We start from the raw sequence: 9,370 nt of genomic DNA on the forward strand, positions 1-9,370 counted from the left end.
TTTAAAATGGTTCTTAAAAACTACCTCTTCTGACCATCTGACTCAGCATTTCGGTGTGTGATTCAAATCCACACATTATTTAATAAGCATTTTGTATGAAGTGCCATGGGATGTTTTACTCTGTTAAGGGGGTGTATAAATGCAACTTGGAGGGAGTTGTAAATCAATGAGCAGAGGATTGATGTGAATAGGATTTGATATGCGTTAGAACATGAGCAGCAGTGTTCTGGATGATCTCAAGTTAACAGAGTAGAATGAGGAAGGCAGACCAGAAATCCATTTGAACCATCAGTTCTAGAGATAAAGGCATTGATGAGGGTTTCAGCAGCAGATCAGCTGAAGCACAGGCAGAGTTAGGCATTGTTAGTGAGGTGGAAATAGGCGGTGTACGGATGTGGAACATATAGACTGTCAAACACGAAAGCAAGAATATTTGTAGAATTTCTTCGGAAATGAAATGCACAAGTCTGCAGGAAATACCTGACTAAGTATTTGCCTTAATTAAAAGTAGAGGGTGTTTCTTAGCCATAATAATCCTGTTCTGTGTGCAAAACCCAACATTTCACCAGCAAACACTTTGTTTTGAAAGTACAAGAATAATATTCACAGTTTTAAATAGCAAAGTAACTATCCTGACTAAATGGAAGGGTCCACTTACAATCTCTTACTTTGTTTGTTCCTACACTGCTATATATCACAGTTATGTTTCATTGGTTCACAGGATGTCAGCATTGCTGGCTAGGCTAGCATTTATTGTCCCTTCCATCCCAATTACCCTTAGGGCTTTTCAGAGTTAACAATATTGCTCTGGGTCTGGAGTCACTTGTAGGCAAGACCAGGTAAGGACAGCAGATATCCTTTCCTAAAGGATTTAGTGAACCAGATAGGTTATTACAACAATTCAGAATGGTTACACTCAATAGAGTGGTTACACGTTGGCCATGAAGCCAACTTTCTATCACAGATTTTATTGAATTCAAATTTCACCATCTGTTATGATGGGATTCTAACCTATGTCACAGAATGTTGACCTGGTTCTGGAATGCCAGGTCCAGTGACATACCACTACACCATTGCCTACCCCTCCATCTGTAACAAACCTATCAAATCTTCACTAGTGTATTAAGCTAAATGACATAAAAATGAACTACATTCAACATTATTATTTTATCAAATTACCAAAATTAAAAAATCAGTATGTTCCTAGACCACTTTACTGGTCAATTTTGATAATTACAATCAAGATTAATACATCTTTTACATCCATAAGTGAATATAAGCTGGCCTTTAGAAAATTAAGTGATGATTATAAAGTTTTCAAGGTATTTAGGGGAATAGATAAGGTAGATGAAGAGAAACTGTTTCCACTGGTTAAATAGTCTGGGATAAGAGACAAGATAGCCTAACAATTAGAACCAAACCTTTCAAGAATGAAATTAGAAAACCTTTATTCAAAGATAGAAGCTTGTAAAACTCTTCTGCAAATGGCAACTGACAACTTTAAAACTGTGATTGATAGATCTTTGTTTATTGAAGATGTGTTTTCATTCATAAAATGTGGGTGTCAGTGGCTGGGCCTGCTGCTTATTCTTACTTTGCCCTTGAGAAGGTGATGGTGAGCTGCCATCTTGAACTAGCCCTGTAAGGCTGTGTACTCAGCCCTCTACTATACTCCTTATACACTAAAAACAGTGTGGCCAAATTCCACCCCAACTCCATTTACAAGTTTGTTGACAACACTGCCATTGTAAGTTTCTCAAACAGCAACAAGACAGAGTACAGGAAGGAGATTGAGTGTTTAGTGCATTGAGTGCATGATAGGGCAAATGCTCTTCCGAGGACCACAAGAAACTACAGACAGTCTTGAAGGTAGCCCAGTACATCATACACACCAGCCTTCCATCCATTGACTCCATCTATTATTCCCGCTGCCTTGCGAAAGAAACCAACATAATCAAAGAGATAGTAAGAACTACTGATGCTGGATTCAGAGGTAACAGTGTTGAGCTGGAGGAACACAGCAGGCCAGACAGCATCAGAGAAGCAGGAAAGTTGACATTTCCGGTTGGGACTCTTCCCAACCCGAAACATCAACTTTCCTGCTCCTCTGATGCTGCCTGGCCTGTTGTGTTCCTCCAGCTCCACACTGTGTCAACATAATCAAAGACCCCTCTCACCTCGGTTATCCTCTCTTCCACACTCTCCTGTCAGGCTGAGGATATAAAAGTTTGAACACGTGAACGGATTCAAGAACAGCTTCTTCCCCAGTGTTAGCAGACTTTTGAACAGACCTCTCAAATGTTAATTCTGATCTATCTCTCTCGGCACCTTCTCTGCAACTGTAACACTGTCTTCTGCACTCTGTTCTGCTACCTGGTCCGCTTACTGTATCTTAGTACATGTGACAACAATAAGTCAAACTCAAACCATTGCAGTCCATTTGGTGCAGGTACCTACAATGCCATTAGGAATGGAGTTCCAGGTATTAGACCCAGTGACACAGAAGGAGTCAGTGGAGTTCCATAATTGGATTTCCGAGTCAGGACAGTTGGTTGCTTGGATGGGAACTTGAAAGTGATGATATTCCCATGTATCTGCGTCCCTTGACCTTCTAAATGGCAGTGGTCACGGGTGTGGAAGGTGCTGTGTAAAGAATTTGTTGGCAGAATTTTAGGATAATATGTATGTACAAAGGCAGTTATAGAGTTAGGTGACGTATCAGCCATGATTATATTGCATGGCAAACAGGCTAAAGGGGCCAAAAGTCACACCCCTGCACCCTATGCACTTAAGTCCACAATAAGAGGCTATGAAAGCATAATGGCATTGGGAACATTTGCTGCAGGCCACAGGAAGACAGTTGAGGTGCTAAAGGCAAGTGACAAGAGAATGTGCAGAAGATTTTATGCTAATTGCTTCAGCCTACACAAAACTCTGCATTGTAGTCATAAAGATCTTCAGAAATACTTGAAAACTAGTATAGAGACTTGCAAAAAACATTTATGGTCAAATTAGTACACTACAACAACACTTTAAGTATAGGATTTCCATTTATTTGTTTGCCAAAGAATTTAATAGAATCAAAATACCTCTTTCCGTAAAGCTATCCATTTGTAAAAGCAGAACTCGGACTATACAGATTTTGTCACATGTCTGGATTCCTTGATATTTATACAACAGGAAACATTTGATTGGAAACTGTTTTCTCCTGACTTGAAAAAGCAGATTTATAATTGACGTTAATTATTATTTGAGGGATCATTGTGTTAATTATTATTTGAGGAATCATCATGTTGTCTGCTCTGCCTAAAGGCAGGTTTAGGACTCATTTTCTATTGATGCATCATCCTCAGGTGCTTTTTTTTCAGCAAATTTTGTCAGTGCTTGATTGCCATTGCCTTCTACTTTCAAAAGCAGAACAACGTGTTAGGTTTGAAATTTACCTTGGCCGTGGAATCAAACCTGCGTTGTTGGCATTGTTCTGAACCACCTATAAGACAGCCAGCCAGCTGAGCCAGCTCATCACACACGCACCCACACCACTAGCCTCACCCCTTTCAGTTTGAGAAAGAAAAGCTCTATTTTCTTGAATTTTGTCTGTTATAATTTTAGCAGCTAATTTTGAAGAAAGCAACTTCTTTATTGCCAAATCATTGTCCATGATAAGATCCTTGTTCAGAACTCCAGCTTTGTTCAGGATTCAAGTTTCATAGCAATATTAGAATGGTACCTTCCTTGAACTTAAATTTAAACTGTGGTGTGCTCATTGAGTTAGGCAATATAGAAACCCTAGAAGGCATAGATTATCATTTTTTATATATATAAAATCAACATTAATTTTTTTTAATTCACAGCAGTTTCTCTAAAACGTTTTCATTAACATTTAGTGAACTTCCATTTTTAGCACGAAAGGTAGCTGTAAAATTATAAATTGTATCAAAAAACTGTCCCTGCCATTTTGCTACATTTTACCAATTGCCCTTGCTGCTTGTGCTATTTTGTACACAAGTAATCTTGTTTTGTGGCTTTTCACCAGGTTGACACCTCATTTTTAAGTAAGCATGTTGTTGCTCCTGGTGCACCTTTTGCACCCTTCATTGAACCAGTGTTGATCCCCTGTTTTGATGGTAATGGTAGGGGGGGTATACGATGGGCCATTAGGGGTTGCAGATTGTAGTGGTGTAGAATTCTGTGCAGCTGATGACAAGAACATCATAACTTGAAAAGTCTTTCAAATACTCAGGTGCCATCTAGTGGAAAAACAAGACAAAATGTTTCAAACAGTCAAAGTTAACAATTAGCAAGAAAGGTGTCTATGCTTTTACATAGAATTTGCAACACAGTAATAGGCCAATCTGGCCTACTTATTCTGGTCCATCTCTGTTCAAAGGACCAAGCAGTAAGCTGGTGTTGCCAGGTTACTGCTTTGAGTTTCATGTTAGGAATGTCACTATCTTGTTTCTTTCCAGTGAGTGGCAGAAGAGGAAATTACGTGTTCATAGGTGAGGTGATATAATAATAAGGATGTAAATGCATGTAAGTAGACTTCTCACCACTGATTAGTGAGAATCTTATGTCATTATTTAACACTCGGTTGAAAAATGGGACTTTTTGCTCTTGAAAATCAAAAAGCTCCTCAATAGCCATATCATGCAATTTTCTCGCTAATGCCCACATCTGGGAAGATTCTGCCTAGTGTTTTGTGATATAGCATGTCATGTAGACCATATTGTAAAAACTGGTAATGGAAACATAAACATTCAATTAATGGCATTTACCCTTCAAATATGGATACAATGCTTATGAAGCTGGTACTGAAAAACACTGTCATGCAATGAACATAATGGGTAATACAATTGTGTTCTCTTAATGGTTTACCCTAACTTAAACAAAACTAGTATTTAATACAAGAACAAAAACAGAAGTTGCTGGAAAAGCTCAGCAGGTCTGGCAGCATCTGTGAAGAAAAAATCAAGGGTTAACATTTTGGATCCTGTGACCCTTCCTCACAACTAGTATTTAATATATTTGCTGTGCTATATCTTTATGGAGTTAATTTTATTTTAATATCTCTACATGGGATGCAAGTATCACCTTCATTTGTTGTCTATCCTCGTTTGTATTTGAGAATGTGATGGTACATGTACATTGCTGTTGAGAATGAGTTCTAATGTTTTGACACAAAGATGAAGAAACAATATATTTCTAGGTCAGGTTGGTATGTAGTTGGCAGAGAACTTGCAGATGATAAACATTTCTTGAAGTTCCATTATATATCTCTCTAAATTTCAAACAGGACAGACTAGTGAATAGGAATTGAGCCTCCTGGGTTTTGTGGACTGCATTGCCAAGACTCATGAGCTGCAAGTGGTCCAAAGAGCATGGTTTTCCAAGCATAATTGGACATGCTGAGTAACTAAGGCATCATGATGGTTTTTAATATATTAGGATTGTGCCAAAATATGTCCTAATCAGGGTAACAAAAACTGGACAGGTCAGACTGAAATGTGGCTTGATAGATCATATTTTGTTTTAATTTGGGTTCAATGAGGTAGTCTGTCACTGAAAAATAAGAACACAATGTTGTGGATTAGGTTTTACCAAAGCTAAAGTTTATTTGGCAAAAGAAATGAATATAAAACAGAATAGATTAGACTATTTACATTTAATACACCTTTAAAAATTTTGAAACATACTGTCAAATATAATTCAGTTAATCCCAAAATACTCCTTTACAGATTCCAAAACATCTGTACAGTAACCAAAAGCACCCCTGGAATAGTACTCACACCAGAGGAAAATGTTTCTGTAACACTTCTATAGGCTTAAGTTAAAAGTGATTTTAATTCCAGTTTGGAAAGTCTGTTAGCTTTTTCATGGAGCTTTCAAACATTTAAGTTTACTCAGCTTCAAATAACCTCTTCAGGATTTTATCCAAAAACTTTTGATCTGGGACTACCACTAAACTCCTTACTGTAAGGTAATCTAGATTTGCTACTTTCTCCTCTTCTCAATAGCACTGCTTCATACGTTGATACATCCATCTTCATCCAAGAACTTTGCAAGAACTGCCGCAAAACTGAATTTTAGAAAGTTGAAAATAAAACTTTCTAAGCTATCCCATTTCCCATAAGCTTAAAAAAATCCAGTGTTTTCTAGGCGAAACTTTGATGCACATTTGCATACTTTGCTTGGTCATAAACCCTCCGAAGGTAAATTAAAACCCATTGGTTCTGAAAGCTACTTCCTCAAGAATGTTTCAAAGAAATCATCATGGCTCCAGAAATGTTTATAAGGTAATCATTAATCTGTTCAGACACAGAAAAAACCCATTTGTTATTCATTCAAAAACTTAAAAATCCAAACTTAATATTAATGATTTTATAAATATAGCTTAATTAAACTGTTAACATCTCATACACTATTGGTGATTTAAGCATGCAAGGCAAATAAACATAAAATCACAGGGCTATAAAATAATAGCATAATCTTCATTTGGATTCTCCCTAACTTGATCTGATACAACCACTGAATTCCCATGAAAATGCAAAAAAGTAACTCTTCGCATTTTAAACATTTCAAATGTGATTGTACAATGCAAGGACTACACTGAGAAAAAGAACAAATTTGCATTTATTGAACACCTTTCACAAACCCAGGACATCCAAACTGACTTACAGCCAATTAAAATCTTTTAAAGTGTGATCACTATTGTAGGAAATGTGGCATACATTTTACACACAGCTCATTACAATTAGCTACATGGATTATTAAAGTTATTTAGAAAAAAACAACAAAAGCATTGGGGTTTCGTTTCTAGAGGGATGTGATCTCACCTAGATCCTTCAACAAACCTGTGACCTTCATCATCTAGAAGGATAGTGTAGCAGATGTAGGAAAATGACCACCTGCAAGTTCTCCTCCAAGCTATGCACCATTCTGACTTGGAAATATATTGCTATTCCTTTACTATCGCTGGATCATAGTCCCAAAATTTCCTTTCTAACAGTACTGTGAGTATACTTCCATTACATGGACTGTAGCAGTTTGAGAAGCCAGCTCATCACAACCTTCTTGAGGACAATTAGGGATGGGAAATAAATGCTGGCTGCTCAAATCCACAAAAGAATAAAACAGAATTGGGAAGTGGAGAACTTATGTAAAACTTATTTGGACCAAATTTGAACTGTTGTACATTATTTGGCCTCCGTATAATAAAAATGAAATCGATGCCTGAGAGAAAGTATGATTAAAAAAAATTAACTATTCTGATGTAAGGTAGATTGCAAAAAGAAACAAAAAGCCTTTGACTCATTAATGAGCAGGCAATGTGACCTGCGACCAAGTGTCCCAAATTAACAGCAATGCACCAGTCAGCCATCAATCCAAAGCATAGACGCATCCTTACTACATCTGGATCTGTTCCTAAGGGTAGGAGGCATATATGTGGAACAACTGAAGAAGACATTTTGCCAGATGTTGAACAACATGAGGGTTGCACAAAAAGGGCCAATGCAATCAGGTCAGTACGCCATTGTATGCAATTGGTACCATTGTAGATTATGGGAGGGTGGACGGTGAACTGCGACGAGGATGCAGAGATTCTTCAGCATGATCTCGACAGGTTGGGTGAGTGGGCAAATCAATGGCAGCTGCAGTATAATTTGGATAAATGTGAGGTTGGAAGCAGAAACAAGAAGGCAGATCACTACCTGAATGGCTCTAAATTGGGAGAGGGGGGTGTGCAGCGGGACCTGGGCATCCTTGTGCACCAGTCACTGAAGGTAAGCATGCAGGTGCAGCAGGTGGTAAAGAAGGCAAATGGTATGTTGGCCTTCATTGCGAGACGTTTTGAGTACAGGAGCAGGGATGTGTTGCTGCAGTAATACAGGACTTTGGTGAGACCCACCTGGAATACTGTGTGCAGTTTTGATCTCCTTTTCTGAGGAAGGATGCTTTTGCTCTTGAGGGAGGGCAGTGAAGGTTTAGCAGGCTGATTCCGGGGATGGCGTGTCTGACGTATGAGGAGAGATTGACTAGTTTGGGATTGTTTTTGCTGGAGTTCAGACGAATGAGGGAGGATCTCATAGAGACTTATAAAATTCTAACAGGACTGGACAGGGTAGATGCAGGGAGGATGTTCCTGATGGTGGGTGTGTCCAGAACCAGGGGTCACAGTATGAGGATTCGGGGTAGACCATTTAGGATGGAGATGAGGAGACATTTCTTCAACCAAAGAGTGGTGAGCCTGTGGAATTCATTACCATTGGAAGTAGTTGATGCCGAAACATTGAATGTATTCAAGGGGCGATTAGATATAGCACTTGGGGCGAATGGGATTGAAGGTTGTGGAGAGAAAGCAGAATTAGGCTATTGAGTTGGACGATCAGCAATGATTGTGAAGAATGGCGGAGTAGGCTGAAAGGGCCAAATGCCCTCTTCCTGCTCCTGTCTTCTATGTTTTCTATATTTCTATGTGTTGACCAGCCAAACAGTGGATGATTCTTCATCTTCTTCTGACAAAGTCCTAAAAGCCATCAATACTTGATTCAGTGTCTGAAGAGTAAGGCAACAAGGGTAATTTCACCAGTAATAATAAGGCCATTAAGCCAAGACCTGATACAACTTAACAAGACTGTACAAAGTGAAATCTATACAATTGCATCAGTTAATGTTAACTTAGCAACAGGTTTTAAAATTGATTCAAGGGATGTAGGTTTCTTTGCAAACTCTTTTGCGTTGAGAAGAGAAATTAGTGGTTTGTGATTTGTTTCAATCTTAAATCCTCTTCCATGCACATAATGCAACCCGTGATGTTGCTACTTTTGTAATGTCTTTCGGAACTTACTGTTTTAATTAAGTGCTATATGGAATAGCATCAGCATTGGAAATATACCAGAGGACCATGGCCAACATACTCCAAGATAGGAAATTGTGGTGTACCTTTTTTCTCTTCTCAATACAAGAGATTGCAATGTGGTCAACCATTCCTTTTGAAGACTCTGTATAATTGCAACCCAGAACTACACAAAGCAGAACAGGAGCACCTATACAGAGTCTTCAAAAGGATGGATACCTGAAAAGCACAATCTGCCATTACCTCCGAGACAGACCACAACAGGAAAACACAACACGACCAGACTCACTAATCATCCTACCACACCTTAAGGGCATTTCAGAGATGACCACAAGACTACTCAGACCCCTAGGTCTCAGAACAGCCCAACAAACCGACAACCACCCTACGACAACTACTGGCGAATATAAAGGATCCCATACCCAAAACCAGCAAAACTGGGGTAATATACAAAATATCATGCAAGGACTGTGAGAAACACTTTGTAGGCCAAACTTGAAGAAACTTGACAAT

Source organism: Rhincodon typus, chromosome 17 (genome assembly GCF_021869965.1).
Source record: "Rhincodon typus isolate 14 chromosome 17, sRhiTyp1.1, whole genome shotgun sequence".
Classification (NCBI taxonomy): Eukaryota; Metazoa; Chordata; class Chondrichthyes; order Orectolobiformes; family Rhincodontidae; genus Rhincodon; species Rhincodon typus.